The sequence below is a fragment of the Chrysochloris asiatica genome, unplaced genomic scaffold (genome assembly GCF_000296735.1).
Source record: "Chrysochloris asiatica unplaced genomic scaffold, ChrAsi1.0 scaffold00159, whole genome shotgun sequence".
Taxonomy (NCBI): domain Eukaryota; kingdom Metazoa; phylum Chordata; class Mammalia; order Afrosoricida; family Chrysochloridae; genus Chrysochloris; species Chrysochloris asiatica.
Genome location: NW_006408677.1, coordinates 7,583,637 through 7,608,323, shown reverse-complemented (window position 1 = coordinate 7,608,323; position 24,687 = coordinate 7,583,637). Strand labels below are relative to the sequence as shown.

At 38.0% G+C, this 24,687-nt stretch overlaps 1 protein-coding gene and 1 pseudogene across 1 annotated transcript in view; one reads left to right on the top strand and one right to left on the bottom strand.

Annotated features, from left to right (window-relative positions):
• Positions 1 to 24,687, top strand: part of IL1RAPL2 (interleukin 1 receptor accessory protein-like 2) — a 2,128,207-nt gene that overhangs the window by 88,567 nt on the left and 2,014,953 nt on the right. The window lies entirely within an intron of this gene.
• Positions 4,554 to 7,031, bottom strand: LOC102835743 (annotated as a pseudogene).

The window sequence follows — 24,687 nt, the reverse complement described above, 5'->3', positions numbered from 1 at the left end:
TGGGAAATTGACTAATTCTGTGTGGTGCTGTGGGTTAATGAACTGGACAGCAAAGTTGGTTTGAGCCACAAGGCTAGAGGTTCAAGCTCACCAGCCACTCCTTGAAAACCCTATACAGAGTTGTGATGGGTCAGAACCAACTTGATGGCAGTTAACAGCACCACATACTTTAAGTGAGTGTAAAGGAACAGTGTTATGAATGAAGAATTTATAAAAGGTAGAAGATTCTCACATGCTTTCAGTCAAGTAAGTCTCTTGTATAAATTGAAAGTGACCCTTTTATTGAATTTCCTGTTATGATGAATTGTGTTCCAAAGAAAGTCCAGAGTGCAGTTAAGCCCTGAATTATACTCAGAGTATGTTCCCAAATGGTGATATCTATAAAATACTCAGGAGTAAGGACTTTGGAACAAGATTAGATAGGTAGTATATTTTGATATAGATAGTTATTTTTGTTGTTGTTATTGTTAGCAGCTATTGGGTTAGCCAGCGATTAATAGTGGCCTTATGTCCAATGGAATGAAACATTTCTCTGTCCTGCCTTATCACCATGATTGACTGTGTATCAGACCATTGTGATCCATAGGGTTTTTATTAGCTGATTTTCTGAAGTAAGTTGTCATGCCTTTCTTCTTAGTCCATCTTTGTCTTAAAGCTCTGCTGAAACCTGAAACAAACACTGGCAACAGCTATGCATGAGATCAATGACTAGGAATCGAACCTGGGTATTCTACATGGAAGGCTAAAAATCTATCACTGAACCACCATTGCCCCCAGATATTAATATGTTGTTGTTCCTGTTGTTAAGTGCCGTCGAGTTGGTTCTGACTCATGACGACCCTGTATAGGGTTTCCAAGGAGCGGCTGGTGAGTTTGAACTGCCGACCTTGTGGTTCAGACTGACTTTGCGGTTTAGGGCTTTATCCCACAGTGCAACACCAGGACTGCAGATATTGATGTGGTGGTGGTAGTGTACCATGGAGTCGTTTCCAACTCATAGAGACCCTGTATAGGGTTTCCGAGGCTATAAATCTTTATGGAAGCAGAAAGCCTCATCTTTCTCCCACAGAATGGCTGGTAGTTTTGAACTGCTGACCTTGAGGTTAGCAGTCCGACTCTTAACCACTACACAACCAGAGCTCCTTGATGTTGATATAGATACAGCTAATTTAATGAAGACCTGTTGTTGGGTATGGCGCTGCGGGTTAATGTGCTGGACTGCAAGGTCAGGTTGAACCTCAGGTTGGAGGTTTAAGCTCATCAGCCACTCCTTGGAAACCCTATACAGGGACTTAAAATAACACCGACAAATTTAATGAAATGAAACTATTTAAACTCAACATCCTCTAATGGAATTAGTAGGTGTGTTGAAACCTTTGCTCACTAATTGCAACTTAATTGAAATAACTTAATTCCCATCCCTACCCTCTTCCTCTAGGATCTTCAATTTACATAACAAATTATTTATCTAATGGTTAATCATATGGCTCTCCCATTAGTCTCTGATGAGGTAATGTGAGATTTCAAGAAAATTACACTTATGAGACTCCAGGATTCAAGAAACCCAGTGGGCCAGGCAGCTGCACCTCCTTAAATCTCTGGTGGGGTGTTAAGAAGGCCTCCTCATATTCTGTTGCTGTTTCCATAAAAGCAGTGGAACTGGAGGATAAGTAGTGCTGGCAGGTAACCTGGCAACACACATGTCCCATAGGATTTCCAAGACTATAGATCTTTACAGAAGCAGATTGTCACATCTTTATCCTGCTGAATGGTTGGTGGGTTTGAACCTTGGATCTTTAGGTTAGTAGTAAAGCACTTAACCAGTGCACCAACAGGGGAACTAATATTTACAGAATGCTACCATGTGTCAGGCATCTTAAAACCTCATTTGTCAATTATCTCATTTAATTGACACAATAACCACATGAGGCGTCGATAGGTTAAGTGTCTCCCCCAAGTTCATACAGTAAGATAAATTGTGAAGCAGAGAATCAAATACTGTGGGATTCTGTTTACCTTCAGGCTGTATTCTACCAAATTCCCTTTTTGTATACTTCTCAGTCTTTCTAACAGCTGGCTATTTCTTGCTTCTTGGAGTTTTACCATGAAGTGCCTTCTCAATATGGTTAAGTGCCATCGAGTAGGTTCAGATACATAGAGACCCTGTTAAGGGTTTCTGAGGAGAAACTGGTGCATTTGAACTTCTGACCTTGTGTTTCATAGTCCATATGGTTATCAGGAGCTAATAGGGAGGATCTCTGATGTCAGATAGGTTGATGAATCTACCTGAGGAATCTCTGGTAGTTTTGGACAGATGGCCTTAGGTTAGCAGCCCGACTTGTGAACACTACCTGGGAGAAAGACGAGGCTTTCTGTTCCCGTAAAGATTTACAGACTTAGAAACCCTATGCAGAGTCGCTATGAGTCCGAATCGGCACGGCATATCATCACCACCACCACCACCAATAAGGAGGAGATTCCTATATTTATGATTTAATGACTAGCTAGCTTTTGTAGTTCTATAATATGAACATCTTACTAGTTGCATGGATTTACTTCTACCTGCTCCTCCCCCCACAGCATTACTTTGCTGCCTGACATCACATGGGAACCCTCCTCCCTTCATCCTATGCAGCTGTAGGAAATTGGCCTTCAGAAATGATTTCTGGGACTGGATCACACATTGCCTGTGTACTACAAATCTAGAGTCCTCATGTTGCACTGTTATATAATTCACTGAACTGCATGATCAGTTCGAACTGCAAGGTCTGCAGTTCAAACTCACTAGTTGCTCCTTGAAAACCCTATACAGGGTTGCTATGAGTCAGAACCAACTTGATGTCACTTAACAACAACAACAACCACAAATAAAAAATGATATACTTTAATTGGGTTTTCTAATACATGAAGGATTTTGAAGGAGCACTGGTGGTGCTGTGGAGTATAAGCATTGGCAACTGACCACAAGGTTAGGAACGTAAACCCACCAACCACTCTGTGGGAGAAAGATGAGGCTGTCTGCTCCCATAAACATTTACAGTCTGGATCATTTGGAATCAATTCAATTGAAGTGGGTGGGAAAGTCCCAGCTATTAGAATTGGAGGGAAAAAGGAAGTGTTTTTTAAGCATGGGTGCATAGGGGGAGTTCAAACCATTATAGAGCACAGCAGTGTGGGACATTTTATAGCCTAGAGCCAAGATAAAAACAATGAGTTCTTAGAAACAGGGAGAAGGAATTTCACTAAGACTTCTTTAAAAGCAGAAATTATGTTTGTTGTTGTTGTTGTTATGTGCTCTTTGTTATTGTTGTTCTGTGCCGTGGAGTCAGTTCCAACTCATAGCAACCCTGTACAGGGTTTCCGAGGCTGTAAATCTTTACGGGAGCAGAAAGCCTCACCTTTCTCCCGTGGAACAGCTGGTAGTTTCGAACTGTTGACCATGAGGTTCGCAGCCTGATTTGTAACCACTACGCTACCAGAGCTCCTTACCCTTTAGCAACCTTATGCACAACAGAATGAAAACACCGCCTGGATCTGCACCACCCTCATAGTCATTGTTAAGCTTGAGCCCACTGCTGCTGCCACTGTGCCAATTCATCTTCCTGGGGTTCTTCCTCTACCTTTACCTAGCCTTATGTCCTTCTCTAGGGACTGGTCCCGCCTGATAATATGTCAGAAGCATGAGAGACAAAGTCTCACCATCCTGGTTTCTAAGGAACACTCTGGCTGTACTTCTTCCAACACAGATCTGTTTGTTCTTTTGGCAGTCCATGGTACTTTTTCTTTTTTCAAGTATCACAATGTTTATTGATAGATACAACTATATAAAATCAGGGCATGAACATGACTTAATAAATTAAGTAGACTTAATTTCAATACTATAAAAAGAGGGACCAATTAAAATTCTCACCATTTGTTTTACACCCACAAAAAACACTTCAAAGGCATTACCGATCTCTCAAAACTGATCAGTTTTGTGCAAGTAAACCATGGTTTGCTTTTTTAAAAAGATTTGTGCACTTGCCCAGGCTCAAGGGTATTAAAATCTAGCACATAAAGCCCATTACTAGAGGTAGAAACACAGGCAATATACTATTATGGCAACAACCATCAATTACAGTTTAAAATTTTTCTGTAACAACCAAATAGATAATCAAATATTGCAACAACTCAAAGTATTACTGAGCAAAGTGCATTTCTACAGTATTCAGTGTTGCTATTCAGTTTTCTAACTTAAAACAGCCTATGAAAACTGGCAGCAAAGAAGGTCCTTGCAGTAGACTGCCTCTGCTTGAGAACTTATTGTGTAATTATTGCAAGCTGCTAATATACTATCTAAATATTAAAGATACTCCTAAAATATTTGATAATAGACTATAATTAAGACATTACACTCCAAAAATCATTACGCAGAAGGAAATCCTACTGACATGCTTCTGCTTTAAATATTGTGAAACCATTACAGTGGAATGAATTTTTGCAGTGGTTAGGTCAAATGCAGTTACATCATAACAGCAGTATGTTTTGCACAATTTAAGGCTTTGACTGATTCTTTAGTCAGCTTCTTCCTCTGATTCTTCTTCTTCAGCAGTTTCTAGCCAGGTTAGCCACTTACTCACCTGGAACAAAGCTTTGCCTTTCCCTGGAATCTCTTGGGTTATATCTTCTTTCCAAGCCAAGAAAACTTCTTCAATAATTTCCATATCATAAAAGTGAGCAGAAAAGCAAAGTAAACATGCCTTCTGGGAAGTCGCTGTTGTAGCAGTGCACCTGAAGAGCATACAGAGCACTGACTTGTAGATCAAAATAATCACAAAGGAATTTCTGCAATACTGGCTTGAAAGAAAGAAGCAGTTGTTTTTCCTGCTCTAATTGTTCTTTGGAAGGAGCAGAGGAAGAATCTGTTTCATCACTGGGTAGGTTTACTTCACTAGAAATGTACTGTAAGAAGCTAGTCATTAAGATGTTCACAAATCCTTGATCTACATGAAGTTTGGGAGAGATGTTATCTTTAATCCACTTGTATATGGTTTGTGTGGATGGATCCAACTTTTTTTGCTTTAACAGTTCCTTCTCTAGTTTGAGTAGTGGGAATAAGAAACTCAGTCCCTTTCCTTCCAAGATCTTCAAAATTCAGTCTTTATTTTGATCAATTTCTGGAAACATTTTCTGCATATTGACCTTGTTTTGTTGAAAAAGTTCTATTAACCATTCTCAGTCTTTTAATTTAGCTAATTGCTGAAGGCAAAGTAAGAAGAGAGGAAAATGGGTGCCACTTTTCAGTGATTGAGCTAGTTCAGAAATGCTCACCAGCTCTGAAATGATGGCATGAGCTGAAAAATGTGCTAAATAATATTTCACCAAGGGATGTGACTCTCCAGTTTGGGACACTGGTCCAATACATTCAGGAAAGCCTGCATGATGTTGTCACTTGTGTCTATCCCTTCCTGTTTGAGTAAACTGATCAAATAACTTGATTTTTTCTTTGTTTTCATCACTTTTATCTAGTGAGAGGATGATTACTTTGCTTAACATCACCAGAAGAAAATGTTTAGGGGCCCTCATTTCTCTTACGCCATTGACAGCCTCACTTTTGTTCCCACTATTCAGATACACAATCACAACAGTTTCAGTTAACTTAAGTAGTTCTTCTTTTGATGGTGGTGGCTTTTTGCTGGTCTTGGCAGCCTTTTCCTGGATAAGTGGTGAATTAATTTTGAGACCAAGCTGAGGTGTCTGTTCCAGAGGTGGTGTCTGAGTGCATGGTGGCTGCGCACAAGGAGGAATCATAGCACATTCGACAAAGTATTGAACAATTAAGGACTTGGCTCATTCATGACCTAATCTAGGTCCCACTTTCCTCATTATCTGACAGAGGCACTCCAAATCCTCTCCCATATCTTTGAGTTGGACTCTCTTCTTCTTTTCTAAAAGTGTTTTGATGCACTTATGAAGGATAGATTAATGAATAAGATCAAGCTTGCCAAGCTCTCCAATGAATTTGATGTAACCCAACATCTTGATTTTAGTAATGGCTCTCTGCTCCTCCTCCTCGGGGAGGAGAGGATTTTCACGCTTTTCATAGATGTCAAAATTTCTGGGTCGGTTTTCAAATTCACCTTGTAATTTTGAAATTAAGAGGCATATGAATGCTGTGCTTTGCTTCTGTCCTGGTTGACCCTCTGCTGCTGGGCCATCAAAGTTTGGTGCATCTTCTGCCAATCATAGGCATCCCTAAGCATACGGTGAGCTATAATTTAACTCTTATAGGGCTTTGTCCACAATCATCAATATGACCCCTTTAAGGATGAGTTTAGACTCTACGTCCACATAGCTTGTCAAACTTCTCAGGAGTAAACTTATTTAGTATGCCTCTTACTTTCCTGAAGATTGCATCATGTCATTCTTTTTCAATTGAGAAGTTGTTTGCTGTGGTATTGTCATCTGTTCTAGTGCTTCATGCAGGAATCCATTTCTGAGCGTTTTGCCCTAGGTTTTTCCCTAAGAACTAGCTGTTGCCAGCAGTCTTGGGATAGTGCTGAGGTCCACCCCTACTTCCTCCTCCGTCCAAAGAAACATTGAAACGAGAAGTACCCCCTTCTACAACTGCACTCTCCACTTTGGCAGCTTGACAATGGAAGAATCTTCAAAAGAATATTAATGGGTGGGATGGGGAGGTGAAGGGAAGGGAGAAATGAAAAACCTAGATTTCCTTGTCACCAAGTATAGCCTTCATTGAGCCAACCTGATTAAGGTCATTCCCCAAAGTTCTGCTTCCTCTGAGTCCAGGATTCTGGTCAATAGCAGAGAACCTAACTTGTCCATGCTGGGCACAAGATGTGGAAAATGTAGTTATTTTTCTGCCCAAGAGCCCTGGAGACTAGGTGAGCTGCGAACTGAAGACTGCTTGGCAGTTTCTTCAGCGGCCACTCTCCTCTGAGTCCCTGAAGCCCATCTGGAGAGGACGCAAGAAGGAGCCCAGAGCTAGGGGCCCACCCAGGTGGGAGGAAGGCCAGTGCCCCAACATCCATGGTACTTTTAATATGCTTCTCCACTACTGTAATACAAATGCATCAACAATCTTCCTTATTCATTGTGGAACTCTCACATGCATATGAAGCTATACCTTGGCTTGGGTCAGGTGCACCTTAATTCTCAAACTGAGATCTTTGTTCTTGAACACTATAAAGAGGTCTTGTGCAGCAGATTTGGCTAATGCAATATGTCCTTTGATTTCTTGACTGTTGCTTCTATGAGTGTTGATAGTATATTCAAGCAAAATAAAGTATTTGACAACTCTAATCTTTTAACATCATTCATCATGATATTTATTGGTCCATTAGTGGAGATATTTTTTTTAAATTGAGGAGCAATTCATACTGAAGGCTGTGATCTTTGATCTTGATCAATAGGTATTTTAAGTCCTCTTCACTTTCAGCAATCAAAGATATATCATCTACTTAGAACAGGTTGTTAATGAGTCTTCCTCCAATCCTAATGCCACTTTCTTCTTCATATAATGCAGCTCCTTGAATTATTTGCTCAGCATACAGTTTGAATAAGTATGGTGAAAGAATACAGCCTAGGCACACACCTTTCCTAATTTTAAACCAGTGACCCCTTTTTTTGTTTGAACTACTGCCTCTTGGTCTATGTACAGGTTCTTCATGAGCACAATTAAGTGTTCTGGAATACTCAATTTCTACAATGTTGTCCAAAGCTTGTCATGATCCACACAGTCAAAAACCTTTGCACAGTCAATAAAGCACAGGGAAACATCTTTCTGACATCCTCTGCTTTCAGCCAAGATCCATCTGACATCAACAATGATATCCCTTGTTCCACATACTTGTCTGGATCTGGCTTGAACCTCTAGCAGTTTCTTGTCAATGTACTGTTGCAGCCGTTTTCAACTTATACCTAGCAAAATTTTATGTTCATGTGATATTAATGATATTGTTTTTTTAATTTCTGAATTTCATTAGGTTACCTGTCTTTGGAATGAGCACAAATATGTGTCTCTTCCAATCAGTTGGCCGGGAAACTGTCTTGCAGTTTTCTTGGCATAGATGATTGAGTGCCTCCCATGCTATATCAGTTTGTTGAAAGATTTCCATTTGTATTCTTTCAATTTCTGTAGGCTTGTTCTTTTCAGTGCCTTCAGTGCACCTTCGACTTCTTCATTCAGTATCATTGCCCCTTGATCATATTCTACCTCTTGAAATGGTTGGATATCGAGCATTTCTTTTTGGTACCATGAATCTGTGCATTCCTTCCACCTTCTTTTGATGCTTTCTGCATCATTTAATAATTTGCCCATACAATCTTTCAATATTGCCATCCAAGGTTCACATTTTTTCATCAGTGCTTTCAGCTTGAGAAATGCTGATCATGTTATTCCCTTTTGGTTTTCTTACTCTACATCTTTGCACATTTCAGTATGACATTTGACTTTGTCTTCTCTAGCTGCCCTTTGAAGTTTTCTGTTCAGGTCTTTAACATCTCCATTTCTTTCATTTGATTTAGCATCTCTATGCTTGAGAACAAGTTTCAGAGTCTCTTCTGACATCCAATTTGGTCATGTCCTTCTTAAATACCTGCTTTTTTCCTGTATGATGTTCTTGACTTCATCAACTCTTCTGGTCTTTGGTCATTAGTGTCTAATGTACCAAATCTGTTTTTAGATGTTTTCTAAATTGTGGTGTGGTATGTTCAGGGTCAGATTTGATCTCTCATGGGTTTGTTTTAATTTAATTTTCTTCTGCTTCAGCCTGAACTTCCATATAAGCAATTGATGCAGTCAAGTCAGTTCTAACTCTTAGGGACCTTATTATGCACACCAAAAAAACAAAACAAACAAACAAACAAAAAAACACTGCTTAGTCCTGTGTCATTCCCACAGTCATCTTTGTGCTTGAGTCCATTGTTCCTGCCACTATGTCAATCTTATTGGGAGTCTAACTCTTTTTTGATGACTCTCCAGTTTTCCAAGATTCTCAGAGAATGGTCCATCCTGACAACATGTCCACAATACAAAAGACGAAGCCTCACCATCCTTACTTTTAAGAAATATTCTGGCTGTGTTTCTTCCAAGAAAGATTTATGTGTTCTCTAGAAGTCCTTGTTACATTCATTATTCTTCAATAACGCCATCAATAAAAGACAGTGTTTCTTTTACAGTCTTCCTTATTCATTGTCAAACTTTTGCATGCATATAAGGTAATTGAAAATACTATAGCTTGGATGAGGCGCACCTTAGTCCTCAAATTGATATCTTTGCTCTTTAGCACTTTCAAGAGGTTTTTCCAGATTTACTTAATGTAGTGCATCATTTGATTTCTTGGTTGCTGCTTGAGTGTTGCTTTTGGATTCAAACAAAATGAAGCATTTGTCAACTTCAATACTTTTTTTTTTTCCATTTATTGGTCTAGTTGCAAAGATTTTTGTTTTCTTTATGCTGAGGTACAACCCATACTGAAGGTTATGCTCTTTAATCTTCATCAGTATTTCAAATCCTATTCACTTCCAACAAGCAAGATGGTATCATCTACACATCACAGATTGTTAATGAGTCTACTTCCAATCATGTATGATGTCATGTTCTTCTACATAGAATCCAACTTCTCATATTGTTTGCTCAGCATACAGATAGAACAAGGATAATGAAAATATGCAATGTTGGCACACACCTTTCCTGATTTTAAGCCATTCGGTATCCCCTTGCTCTGTTCAAATGGCTGCCTCTTGGTCTATGTAAAGGTTTTTCATTAGCACAATTAAGTGTTCTAGAATACCCATTTTTCATAATGTTATCCATAGTTTGCTATGCTCTACAAAGTTGAATGTTTTTGCATAGTCAATAAAGCATGTGGTGCTCTAGATAAGCACTGGACCAAAAAATCTGTTTGAACCTCAAGGTCAGTATTTCAAACTCACCAACCACTCCTTAGAAACCATATACAGGTCCACCGTGTCTTGGAACTGGCTCAACAGCACTTAACAACAGCAACAAGCTTCTTACAAACTGGGCTACTAATCTCACGGTCAGCAGTTCAAAACTACCAGCTGTTCCATGGGAGAAAGATGAGGCTTTCTGCTCCCATAAAGATTAAAGCCTCGGAAATCCTGTACAGGGTCACTATGAGTCGGAACCAACTCCACGGCACATAACAACAACAAACTTTTTAACATTGATATTCCTAATTGCAAGTATTCTTCTGAATCTAATAGGTGTTTAATAAATATTTATTAAATTGATATGAGCTTCAATCAAGTATAAAATATCAAAAAAAGAAAATGAATACTTCAAAAGAAATATCCCTTGTTAACATGATGTATCTTTTTAAATGCTTCGGGATAGAACATAATCAAGATATTCTTTGGGGGAACTGCTGATTGTTGTTGTTGTAAAGTGCTGTTGAATCAGTTCTGACTCATAGTAAGCCTTATAGGGTTTCAGAGGCTTTGTGGGTGCTTTGTGAAAGCAGAAAACCTCATGTTTCTCCAGTGTAGAGGCAAGTGGCCTTGAACTGCTTATCTTTTGTTTTGAAGTCCAGTGCTTATACTATAGAGCCACCACACTCCCCTGCTGTAATTAGCTTGTAGGAATCATTGGCAATCATAAAGTACACCAGAGTCCTAGATTTTAGTCCCAACTCTTGTTTTAACTAGCTGCGTAGTCCTGGTCAAGTCACTCAACTACTCTGTTTCCTAGTTATTTCATCTATTAAAAATTAGAGAGTGGAATGTTTCTAAAACTGTTTTATTTATACATGTTTATTATTCTGCATACAGAATTAAAATACCCAATATTTATTCAGATCCTGACAGTTTACAAGGACTCATGTATGATATCATTGAAACCTCCCACAAAGTTGTGAGGTAAATGTTATCTTTGTTTTAAAATTGAAAAGATAAAGGCTCCTAGTAAGGATGTATTTGTACTACTTCTATATTAGTATTTTGATTCTAATCCAGTCCTCTTTCCAGGTACCAGAGACTTTTTCACATAGTAAGTTCCTATATGTAAATAATGCTCCTAAAGTGATTGGAAAAATAATTTATTCTTTTAAATCCTCAAACATCTCTCCTTCAGTTGCATTTCATTGTTAATTTACTCAGCAAACTGGTTTCCAAATTTCAAGGCAGCTGAGGTTGACTTTCTAGGAATTTCACATTCTTGAGGTCTTAACTAATAAGCTTTTCCTTTATTTTTTTGCAGTGAGCTCTGGCTTGTTGTGAAGAAAATGCATATGCCTTGTTGGAAGCTCATGCACATTCTGAGGGGTTGTAATTTTAGTTTGGTAAGAAATGGAATCTATGTGCTAATTGAGCTAACTCTATTACAACTAACAATAGAATGTACACCTGCCCTTGATTTAACATAGATTCATATATAGTACAGATATGACATTACGAATAACAAAACCTGCACATACACTCATCTAGACTATTTTGTCTTTCATTTATGGAAAATTGTTTGATACATCCAGTGATGAAATATAAAATCTCCTACAACTGGACACTTTAACATATATTACGCCAAACCATCTTCCATTATCACTTTACACCCCAAGGGAATGAATGAGCCCTCAAATGTACCATATTTCTCTGGGGCATAACATACTAGCTACATTTTCATAATTTAGCAAAGTATCAAGGTACTTTGGCAGATATTACTGTGAACCTGTCAGATTTAACTGCTTGTAAATTCAATTGGGGAAGGTGGAACTTTAGAAAATATATCAAAACTAAATTAGTCAGCAAATTGGGGTTGATAGCCTACTGTTTGGGGTAATCTATCAAAAGAGAAAAGGTTCTTGACATTTATGATTAACTAATTAAAGATATTAGGTCCTGGTGTACAGTTTTTAATATTCGTTGCTCTGTCAGGTCTATTTGACCAGAGAAGCTGGTATCCAAGAGTTCCAGTGGTGGGCATTATATGAATAATCATATAGAAAAACTAATTGAAGTACAGGCAGATTGTGTCTCCCTCCCTTCTTCCTTTTACTTGATTGACAGAATCTGGCTCTTAATTTTTGGAATCTTTTCATAACTAATTTAGGTGGTACTGAGATGATAATTTTATTATACACTAAACAACTTTGATCATTAAAATCTTGCTCATTAACAAAAGTGTTTATAGCTATTTACTGATTATAGTACTGATCATTTTAAATAAATGGGCTTCTCGTGTGCTAATGGAGCCCTGGCATAGTGCTGTATGATAAGGACAGACTGAAAGGTCAGTTTGAACCTCAAGGTCAGCATTTCAAACTTACTAGCTGTTCCTCAGAAGCCCTAAACGGTAGCTATGAGTAGGAATCTGCTGGAGGGCACTTAACAACTACAACAACAGCAGTATGCTAATATTTCTTAACATCTTGAATGATGTTTATAGGAATTATAATGTGGAGTAACTAAACCCAGGACTGTAAATAAAGAGATGTTCTTCAGAGTAAAATTGGACTAATAACTTGACTGTAACTAGATTTGTCATAGGCTTTCTATAATTAGACTACTTCATGACTACAGGCATATCTCATTGTATTGTGCTTCACTTTATTGTGTTTCCCAGATATTGTGTTTTTTACAAATTGAAGGCATGTGGCAATCCTGTATCAAGCATGTCTATCAGCACCATTTTTCCAACAGCATGTCTCACTTGATGTCTGTGTCACATTTTCAGAACCCTCATAGTATGCCAAACTTTTTCATAATGCACATTTAATAGATTATAGTTTAATAAACTATAGCATAACTTTTGTATGCACTGGGAAACCCCCCCCCCCGGCCCCCGCCAAAAAATAGTGTAACTTGCTTTATTGAGATATTCACTTTATTTTGGTGGTCTTGAACTGAACCTACCCTTTCTGCTCCACAGTATGTTTTATCTAGATTTCATCCCACAATAATGGGGATATTATCAATATTCCTTGATTTCTTTGTAAAGACTTGCCACCCTCCCCTGAATTTGGACAAATGCTTATTAGGAAGTTTTATTTCTGAATCTCTGAAAGTCTGGTTTGGCATGTATCTCATGAATGATATGTTTCTTCCTTGTAAGGTAGCAGTCAAGACTAAGGATTGATGAAAAATGGTCTAAATTGGTGTTTTTGCCACTTTCAACTTTGCAAATATTCTTGCTTACAAACTCTATGACTGGTGAAGTTACAACTATTTCCAAGTTTAGCTTCTTCATCTATAAACTCTCTATCTAATTCATATTAACATTTCTATTCTTTTTTTGTGTGTGTCACATTCATTTTATCACACAATTGTGCTTACCTTTCTTTGATCTTTTGCTTACTATGTGGTTGTTTTTGTTTAATCTTGGTCTTCTAGTTATTTTACTCTAGGAACCAAATTACCATATTTTTTATCTCCTCATCCTTTCCGTTTACTTATAAAGGACACTTGAACTTGCCTTCTTCTAATATTAGTAAGTGCTAGGGCCCTTCATTAGATGGCATTGCTTTTTAGACTCTTATTTCTGTAATGGGGAGGCCCTTTATTCTGTCATAGGTCATTGACCTTTCATATAGAAAATGAATTGAGGGCAACATAAAAATAAAATTAGCCTAATTTATATTTATTTTATTTTAAAATTAGAACAGAGAACACTAAATATTATATGTGGTTGGTAAATATGCAACAATTTTCTCCTTGCATAGCTCATTCTTGTGGTATGACAGAGGTAGAGTGTTGTAGGAAGCAAGGGAAATGTTGTAGATGGATTAAGGAATTGCTACCATTTGAGCCTAGTGTGACACTGTGGGTTAATTTATTGGACTACAAAGTTGGTTTGAACTATAAGGTTGGCTGTTCAATCTCATCAGTCGCTTCTCAGAAACAGAGATGCTATGGGTTGGAACCAACTTGACAGCGCTTAACAACAACAACAACCATCTGAGCAGGAATCAGGCAGCATTAAACCTAAAGCTATAATCAACCTATAATATACCCACTCTGTAGATAATCTATAGCAAGTTTTCAAAACCAAGTTAGTTCCGCTATTGCATCTAGCATATTTCTGGGCTGCCTTCACAATTGGTGTGTTCTTGGGAATGTTGTTGTGTTCTTAAGAGCTGTCAAGTCTGTTCTGATTTACAGCTATCTTGTATAGGGTTTCCAAGGAGCAGTTTGTAAGTATGAACTTCTGACCTTATTTATAGTTCAAATGGACTTTGTGGTCCAGTGCTTATCCTACAGTGCCACACCGGGACTCTGCTTAAGGAATACACAATAATTTTAATACTAGACTGCCACATTTAATTGAAAAGCAATATTTGCCATATGCAAATTTAAAAATTCATGAGATACATTATTAGTTTGGGAGTATCCATTCTTTGAGATTGTTGTTGTTAAGTGCCATTGAGTCAGTTCCGACCCATAGCAACCCCAGATAAGGTTTACAAGGAGCAGCTGGTGAGCTTGATCTGCCAACCTCGAAATTCAAACTGACCTTGCAGTACAGTGCACTAACCTGCAGCGTCACACCAGGACTCCATTCTTTGAAATTAAATATATGCAATATGCACACACTTTATAAAGAGGACTTTGTTGTTGTTAAATGTGGTGGGCATGGTTCTGACTTATAGCAACACTGTATAGGATTTCCAAGGAGCAGCTGGTGGGTTTGAACTGCTGACCTTGTGGTTCACAGTCCAGTACTGATCCTACAGTGCCACACCAGGAGTCCAAGGAAGAAATAGCATAATTTAAAGTATGCCAGCTCTGATGTCAGACAATTTAAATCCCAGTTACATTTTGACTGTATGATCATAGGCAAGTTATTTGTTGCTTTCCACACTGCTGTAACAGCTCAGAAAGAAAAGTTTTCCATGGTGTACTGGTTGGACTTACCCACTCAGAGAATAGACTTTGAAATGTTAAGGATTAACAGTTGTGAGTAATGGTGAGGCCACTGACTTGTAAAATCCTTGCTTGCATATAACATTGTTAAGAGGTTCTGAAGCTCTAAATCTGATTACCAAGTAAAGAGTGGAATGTGGCAAAAATAGTTTAACACCATTGAACTAATTAAACTCTTCTCTTCCTCACATTTTGTATTAGCATTCACATCCATGAGTACTTTTTATATTTTAATTAGTCTCTTCTCCATTTCTGTTGCTGTAACTTTGTGTCTTCCTTAACATCTTCTTCCAACCTCTTCTATATGTAGTGCCCTTTCCCTTTCTTAATTTGTCCCTATGTCTTTGCATCCACTATCCTTCTCCTTTCGTCTCTTTTTAGCTCCTGTACTATTGAATTAGGAGTCTTGGTGTGGTGTCATAGGATAGGCACTTGACCACAAGGTTGATTTGAACTGCAAGGTTGGTGGATCAAACTCACCAGTCACCCCTCGGAAACCCTATGCAGGGTCGCTATGAGTCTGAATCAGATTCAATTGCACTTAACAAAAACAATAATAATTATTGAATTAAGGAACCCTGGTGGCACAATGGCTAATCACTCAGCTGCTAATTGAAAAGTTGGTGGTACAACCCAGTCAGCAGCTCTACCAGTGAAAGATCTGGTGATCTGCTCCCATAAGATTACTGCCAAGAAAACCCTATGGGGTAGTTCTACTCTGTGATTTAGGATCACTCTAAGTCAAAATTGACTAGATGGTGTACAACAACAATATTGAATTAGCGTGCAGTTAAATATGTTTATAATGCTTTCTAATTTTATGTTGTGATTCTTAATTTTCAAATCAGGCATCTACACTCTGATCTTTGAGGAAGATTGTTTTTGAAGTTACAAATGATCAGTTGCTGAAAGGTTGGCTCACAAGAGTAGATTGTGCAGTCACAAGTGAATGAAAGGGGAACGTAAACCAGCATGTAGCCCACTTCTCCCTGAATTGTCATTACTGTTTGTTTCTCCTTTGTACTGTTATAGGTCTTCATTTACCTAGGGCAGTCTGCCATTTTTGTAATGTGCAGACCAATTTAATTGGGGTTTATTTAATGGATTGATAGGATTGAGGGCCAAAGGGTTGCCACAGGGAATAAATTGATGACTAATATATTTTTGCCTCGAGGGCTAGAGAAGAGAGAAAATAGAAAAGAGTGAAGAGTTAAGGGTAGGGTTTAAATGAAAGCTTTTGTTCCTCTACAAATGATTCATTTCTGCTGGCTAGAATGCCCTATGGGCTTAAAGTCTATATGGACAAAACTGGGAAAATTACTCTCTTTCTTACACACAAACTCACACACACACACACACACACACACAATCACACACAAATACTTCTTACAATCTTGATGCTAAGGAAATGTCCTAGCTATTAAAAATAATGCAACCAGACAAGTAAAGACAATACTACCAGACAAGTAAAGACAATACTAAGATACAGATCCAATATTATAAGAGGTTGTGAGTAGACCAATGATTTGGCTGGGTGTGGGTACAGGAGGGGTGTTTCACTGAATGAACATTGAAAGCATGGGTATTATGTTGCATCACTGAGGACCATAGACCCTGCAGTTTTCAGTTTTTTAATACCGATAACAAGCTGTGTAAATTTTTTTGAACAAGAATTTTAGGCAACCAGCTTTGGTACAGCACTTCACAGACATCTCTTCAAATTCTCATTCAATAGCTATTTTCATCTTCTGAAAATGACCAAGTAAGCATAAACACTGTAAAACAAGATATTTATAGTGAGAAAGCAGTTGTTATTCCAGGGAATTTTATTGGGAGGAACATTTTTCATATTGATGATGAAAACAGGTTCATGGCAAAAGTAGTTTGATAATGACAATTTAGGTATGTTTGGGTCATAAAATGTGCTTTTTCCTATAAAATATTCCATGGTGTCACTGGTGGAAAGGGAATGATGACTGCATAGGTCTTCAGGCATTTTTTTTAAAAAAATATTCTAATTAGTCACTGAAGAAGTCTGGGGAATCTTTCACCAATGATATTTTGCCTTTGTTTGGAATGGTTATAATCTAGCCCAGGTAAAGAGGATGGGCTAGGTGACCTTTCAGGGTCCCTTCCATTTCAGTTATTCTATTATCTAGCTCTTGTGATACCTCTCTACTCCCTCCTCTCCCCTAGAAATAAGGGGAATACAACATTTTAATCATTTTGTGATCAGATTCTCTAAAAGCCACCTACTCATACCAAAAATATGAGCTCAAAGTACTTTACCTGAAAAGTTGTAAAGTGTAATCCATCCCACCTAAGTGAGAGTTGTCACATAACATTCAGTAGTGAGGACAGGTAATTTTTTCCTGAAATTTAGGGATTATTTTATTCCTATATTCAGAGACATATGACCACAATGAAGCCTGCCTTTGTTTTAATTCAGTCTTTAAAAACCAGCTTTCTGAACTTATGCAGGACCCTTTACTTCTGCATACCATCAAGAAAAAAGCAGGGCTGGCCTGACAGACAAACCATAATAACAATCTGTAAAACCCCAATATACAAGGACACAACTAGGGAAGGCTGGGCTGCAGCCAAGTGGAGCTAGAAGCTGTGGAGCTGCACGTCTGGAGGGAGAGGTGTGACTGATTTTTCATCTTTCACTTGTCATTTTTCACATATCTTTCCTCTTCACTCCAATTGTGCCCTCACAGCCCAGCCCAGATGCCTTCAGGTGGGCAGGAGCATACCCCCAAAAGAGTCCAGCATTGCATCCACAGTTTTCTAATAGCAAAGAGAGGAAGTCTACAAGTTGCTTCTTATGACGCCTGACTCTGGGACCCAGCCCCAAAGTTGATCTGGGCAGACCCTTTATCCCTGCATGCACAGAAAAGGCCAGGGGACAATCACACTTTTATTTTTGTTTTTGATTGGTGGTTTCTGTCTCTGCTTCTATATTGTTTCTGTCTTTGGTCCTTTTGGTCTCACTCTTTTCCCAAGGGTTGGAACTTTCTCCACCTACATTACACAAGAAGAAACAGCAACTGTGCTCATATAGCCAAGCTACAAGTATACCTTATAGTACCCTACTATCTGGATAAGAGTCAAAACCAGCTGCTAGGCAGTATATGTGAAAAGGGAAGCCTATCTCTAGATCATATCCACCAGGAGACAGGTAGTAAGCTTAACAACAAAGCAACATACATCCATTTAAGCATTAAAAACCCACATAACTGCTGAAAATGTCTAAGAAAACACAACTAAAGATCTCAACACATGTCCAAAAACAAAAGAGTAACTGAGATAAATGAGCTGGAAGCAGACACAGACTTTCTATTAGAAGAGCAGGCTCTGAATCTGCCTGAGAAGGAATTCAGAAGAATGATATGGAAACAAATTCAAATGTGCTGAAAAGGAGTGAAGGAAAGTAATGAAGAAGTCAGGAAAGTGCTACAGGAGCAATCAAATAAGATAGATACGACATTGGAAATGATCTAAAATCTGCAAAAAGAAGTCCAGATGATTAATAACAAAATATCAGAAATGGACAATACACTGAAAGGGCAAAGGAGTAGAATTGAAGAGATGCAAGCCATAACCAGCAAGCTGGATGACACATTTCTCAATATTGCTACGATAGAAGAGCAAGCAGAAAAAAGGATAAAAAAAAAAAAATCTGAAGAGAGTCTAAGATTCATGCTGGATAATATGAAGAGGAATAACTTAAGAATTATTGGCATTCCAGAACTGAAAGAATCACCGAAGTCCACAGAAGAGATCGTGGAGGACCTTCTAGAAGAAAATTTCCTTAGCATCTTGGAGGATAAGACGATAAGCATTCAAGAAACTGAACGAACCCCAGTAAAAACAGGCCCCAAAAGAAAATCACCAAGACATATCATTATCAAGATCTCCAAAATCAAAGACAAGGAGAGAAACCTAAAAGTAGCCAGGGAAAAGAGAAGTGTTACTTACAAAGGCAAGCAAATCAGATTAAACTCTGACTTCTCAGAAGAAACCATGCAGACAAGAAGGCAATGGGAGACATATAAAACTCTAAAAGAAAACAACAACAAAAAAATAAAACCTGCCAACCAAGAATCGCCTATCAATCAAAACTGTCAAATAAATACGATGGTGCAATCAAAACATTCCAGGATAAGAATTTTGTCAAAGTCAATCCAGCACTTCAAAACATCGTAAAAGGAGTTTTTTGGAATTAAAGCCAGCAAGAACAGACAACAACCAGAGAGTGACAGACATGGCAGCACCACCTGGAACTCAGATGACAGATAGCAGAGGTCAGAACAGAACAAAATTACAGCAATGCATAGAGAGGAACTGTGAAGCCAACCAGAGATCAAAATATTAACAATGTCAAAGAAGGTAAAAATAAAGGAACAGAGATCCAGGTGGTGAGGAGGTCGAGTAGATTGCAGGAACAATAGACTGTCTTAAACACAGGGAAAACTTAATAAACTATAGGGTAACCCCAAGGAAAGTTAATATTTCACAATTTGCCATGAAAATGAAGATCCAAGCAGAACAAGGAAACATTAAAACTAAGAAAAAACGACAAGAAATAGCACAAAAACATGAACTCAGAACAAGAAGTCATGCAGAACAAAGGAACAAACACCACCAAAAATTAACATAATGACAGCAGTTAATCCATACCTATCAATTATTACACTGAATGTCAATGGATTAAAACCAGTGAAGAGACAGAAAGTGGCTGAGTGGATAAGGAAAAAAAAAACAAAAAAAACTTCAGTATGCTGCCTGCAAGAGACATGCCTTACACACAAAGACAAAAACAGACTAAAAGATAAAGAATAGAAAAAAATATATACCAAGCTAACAGCAATAAAAAAAAGAAGCAGGAGTGGCAATACTAATCTCTGATAAAATAAATTTTAAGACAAAAGCTAGCATAAGAGATAAAGAAGGACACTATCTCATGATAAAAGGGTCAATTGAGCAAGATAACATAAACATAATTAACATCTATGCTCCAAATGAAAGAGCACCAAGATATATAAAGCAAACCCTACTAGAACTGAAGAAAGAAATAGATATATCTACAATTATAGTGGGAGATTTTAATATGTCACTTTCAAAAAGGGATAGAACAACCAGAAAGAAACTCAACAAAGCTCCAGAGGAACTAAAGAGTACAATCAAGCAACTTGACCTCAAAGAAGTGTACAGAGCATTCAATTGAACAACAGAAAAATACACATTCTTTTCCAGTGCACATGGAACATTCTCCAGAATTCACCATGTGTTAGATAACAAAGCAAGCCTCCATAAATTTACAAACATCAAAAAACTACAAAGCATCTTTTCAGACCACAATGCTATAAAATTAGAAATCAACAATAAGACCAAGGAAATTAAGTCTAATACATGGAAACTGAGTAACACCCTGCTGAAGAGTGAGTGGATAACAGAAGAAATTAAATGAGAATTCAGAAAGTTCCTAGAAACAAGAAAGAAAACACAGCATACTAAAACATTTGGGACTTGGTGAAAGTGGTGCTGAGAGAACAATTTATTGTGATAAATGCACACGACCCAAAAGAAGACAGAATGAAAATTAACACATTAACACAGCAACTCCAACAACTAGAAACAGACCAATAGAGGGAATCTACAGTCACCAAAAGAAAGGAAATAATAAAGATCAGAGCAGAAATAAAAGAGATAGAAAACAGAAAAACTATAGAAATAATGAACAGGACAAGAAGCTGGTTCTTTGAAAGGATTAGTAACATTGACAATTAATTTGCAAACTTAGCAAAAGAAAAGTGGGAGAAGACACAAATAACTCGCATTAGAGTCCACATGGGCGATGTCACAACGGAATCACACGAAATCAAAATAATAATAACAGAATACTATGAAGAGTTGTACTCCAACAAATTCGAAAACTTAGAAGAGGTGGATACATTTTTAGAAAAACACCACCTATGTAAACTTACACAGAGTGAAGTACAAAACTTGAATAGACCCATAACAAAAGAAGAAATTGATCAGGTCATCAAAAAAAACCCCAACCAAAAGAAGTCCAGGTTCAGATGGCTTCATTGGTTAGTTCTACGAAACATTCAGGGAGGAGCTGTCACCAATTCTACTCAAATTATTCCAGAATATAGAAGAGGATGAAAAACCTCCTAATAATTTTTATTGTTGTTGTTGTTGTTGTCAGGTGCCATCGAGTCGGAACCGACTCATAGCGACCCTATGCACAGCAAAACGAAACAATGTTCGATCCTCGGCCAACCTCACTACCGCTGCCACACCTGAGTCCATCAATGATGCCACCTGGCTGATCCATCTCGTTGGGGGTCTTCCTCTTTTTCTCTGTCCCTCCACCCTACCCAGCATGACATCCTTCTCCAGCGATTGTTTCCTCCGGACAATATGTCCAAAGTAGGAGAGACGAAGTTTAGCCATCCTGGCCTCCAAGGAGCACTCTGGCTGCACTTCTTCCAAAACAGATTTATTGGTTCTTTTGGCAGTCCATGGCACTTTCAGTATTCTCCTCCAACACCACAACTCAAAGGCATCAATTCTTCTACGATCCTCCTTATTCACTGTCCAGCTTTCGCATCCATATGAGGCTATTGAAAACACAATGGCCTGGGTCAGGCGCACCCTAGTCCTCAAGCTGACATCTCTACTCTTCAACACTTTAAAAAGTTCCTGTGCAGCAGATTTGCCCAGTGCAATACGTTGTCTGATCTCTTGACTGCTACTTCCGCGAGTGGTATAGAGCAAGCATAACCCTCATACCAAAACCAGGGAAGGATATCACTAAGAAAGAAAATATAGACAAATAACCCTCATGAACATAGACGCAAAAATTTTCAACAGAATCCAACAGCACATCAAAAACAATAATATGACCAAGTGGGTTTCATAAAAGGGATGCAAGGATGGTTCAACATTAGAAAAACAATCAATATAATGCACCATATAAATAAGAAAAAGGAAAAGAACAACATGATCATATCGATTGATGCAGAAAAGGCATTTGACAAAATCCAACGTCCATTCCTGATAAAAACACTCAACAAAGTAGGAATTGAAGATAAATTCCTCAACATAATTAAGAGCATATATACAAAACCAACAGCCTACATCAGTGTCAATGGAGAGAAATGGAAAGCCTTCCTTCTGTGAACGGAAACCAGACAAGGATGCCATTTATCACCACTACTATTCATTATTGTTTTGGAAGTCTTAGCCAGAGCTATATGGCAAGATAGAAAATTTAAAGGCATCCAAATTGGCAAAGAGGAAATAAAAACTCTCTCTATTTGTTGACAATATGATCCTATACATAGAAAACCCCAAAGATTCATTTAAAAAGCTATTAGACATCATTGGAAGATTCAGCAAAGTGGTGGCAGGGTACAAGATCAACATACAAAAGTCAGTTGGATTCCTCTATTTGTAGCAATGACAGCGCTGAAAAGGACATGTGGCAAGCAATTCTATTTGGAATAGCCGCCCAAAGGATGCAATATTTAGGAATAAACGTAACTAGAGAAACTATATAAAGGACCTATATAAAGAAAATTACAAAACATTGCTAAAAGAAATCAAAAGAGACATACAAAAGTGGAAGAATATACCATGTTCCTGGTTAGGAAGACTCAACATCATAAAAATGTCAATTTACACATATAATGCAATTCCAATCTAGATTCCAACAACATTCTTCAAAGAGATGGAAAAGACAATTACAAACTTTGTATGGAAAGGAAAGAGACCCAGAATAAGCAAAGCACAGCTTAAGAAGAAGAACAAGGTTAGAGGCCTCTCACTCCCCGATTTTAAAATTTACTACATGGTTTCAGTGGTCAAAAGAGCCTGGTACTTGATCATGGATCAATGGAACAGAATTGAGAAACCAGAAATTAACCCATCTGCATACAGCCAATTGATTTTTGACACAGTGCCTAGGTATATTGCATGGGGAGGAGATAGTCTCTTTAACAGATGGTGCTGGCAGAACTGGAAAACAATATGCAAAAGATTGAAACAAGACCATTATCTCAAGCCCTATACAAAAACGAACTCAGCATGGATTAAAGACCTAAATGTGAATCCCAAAATTATGAAGGTCATCAATGAAAAACTGGGGACAAATTTGAGGGCTCTAATTCAGGGCATACACAGACTATAAAACATTTTGTAAATGACACAAACAAAAGTAGAAAAATAGATGATTGGAGCATACTAAAAATTAAAACTTATGTGCATCAAAAGACTTCACCAAAAGAATAAAAAGGGAACGCACAGAATGGGGAAAATTATTTGCAATGACACATCAGATAAGGGACTCATTTCTAAAATATATAGGAACCTACAACACCTCTACACGAAAAAGACAAATAATCCAATTAATAAATGAGCACAGGACATGTACAGACACTTCACCAAGGAGGAGATCTGGGCAGCCAACAAAATATGAAGAATTGTTCACTATCACTAGCCATCAGAGAGATGCAAATCAAAACAACAATGAGATATCATCTCACAACAACAACAGCAAAGATCAAAAAAGTTGAGGTCAATAAATGCTGTCGAGAATGTGGAGAGACTGGGATTGCTAAATGGTCCAAGCACTCTGGAAAGCAATATGGTGCTTCCTTAGAATGTTGGAAATAGAAATACCTTATGATCCAGCAATTCCTCTACTTGGTATTTACCCACAATAAATATGAGGCTTAACACGAGTAGATATATGCACACCAATGTTCATAGCAGCACTATTTACAATAGAAAAAAGATGGAGACAGCGGAATGCCTCTATCTCTGCCTCTATCTCGGGCCTCGCTGCTTCTCTGGGTATGGTCCTGCTCTCGGTTCTTCTCTGTTGATGGTCCTAGAGACCTCTGCTCCTAGACTAAAAATTAATCACTCCCTTCCTTGCTATAAAACATCTACTTTTATTTACATTTCCAAACCTTTCTTAATTTTAAATCATTCAGTGTTCTCATGTTCAGTTTAAACAACTGCCTCTTGGTCCATATACAGATTCCTCATAAGCACAATTAAGTGTTCCGGAATACTCATACTTCACAATGTTTTCCATAGCTTGTCATGATTCACACAATCAAAGGCCTTTGCATAGTCAATAAAGTACAGGTAAACATCTTTCTGATATTCTCTGCTTTCAAGAGATCCATTGGAAACCAGCAATGAGATCCCTTGTTCCACAGCCTCTTCTGAATCCAGATTCAGTGTATGCTTGCAGCCATTTTTGTATTACCATTAGTGAAACTTTACATGCATGAGGTATCAAAGAAATTTCCTGATGATTTCCGCATTCTGTTGAGAAATTCTCTTTGGAATGGGCACAGATATGGTTATTTTCCAATTAGTCGGCCAGATAGTTGTCTTCCAAAATTCTTGGCAGAGATGAGTGACTGCCTCTAGTGCCGCCTCACTTTCTTGAAAGATTTCAAGTTTTATTCCATCAATTTCTGATGTGTTGTTCTTTGCCAATTCCTTCAATACCCCCTTGGACTTCTTCCTTCAGTATCATTGGATCTTGATCATATGGTACCTCTTGAAATGTTTGAACATGAACCATTTCCTTTTGATACAGTGACTCTCTTTATTCCTTCCATCTTCTCTTGATGCTTCCTGCATCACTCAATAATTTGCTCATAGAATCTTTCAATAATGAAAGTCAAGACTTGAATTTTTTCTTCAGTTCCCCCAGCTTGAGAAATGTTGACCGTGTTCTTCCTTTTTTGTTTTCTGATTCCAGATCTTTGTGTATAT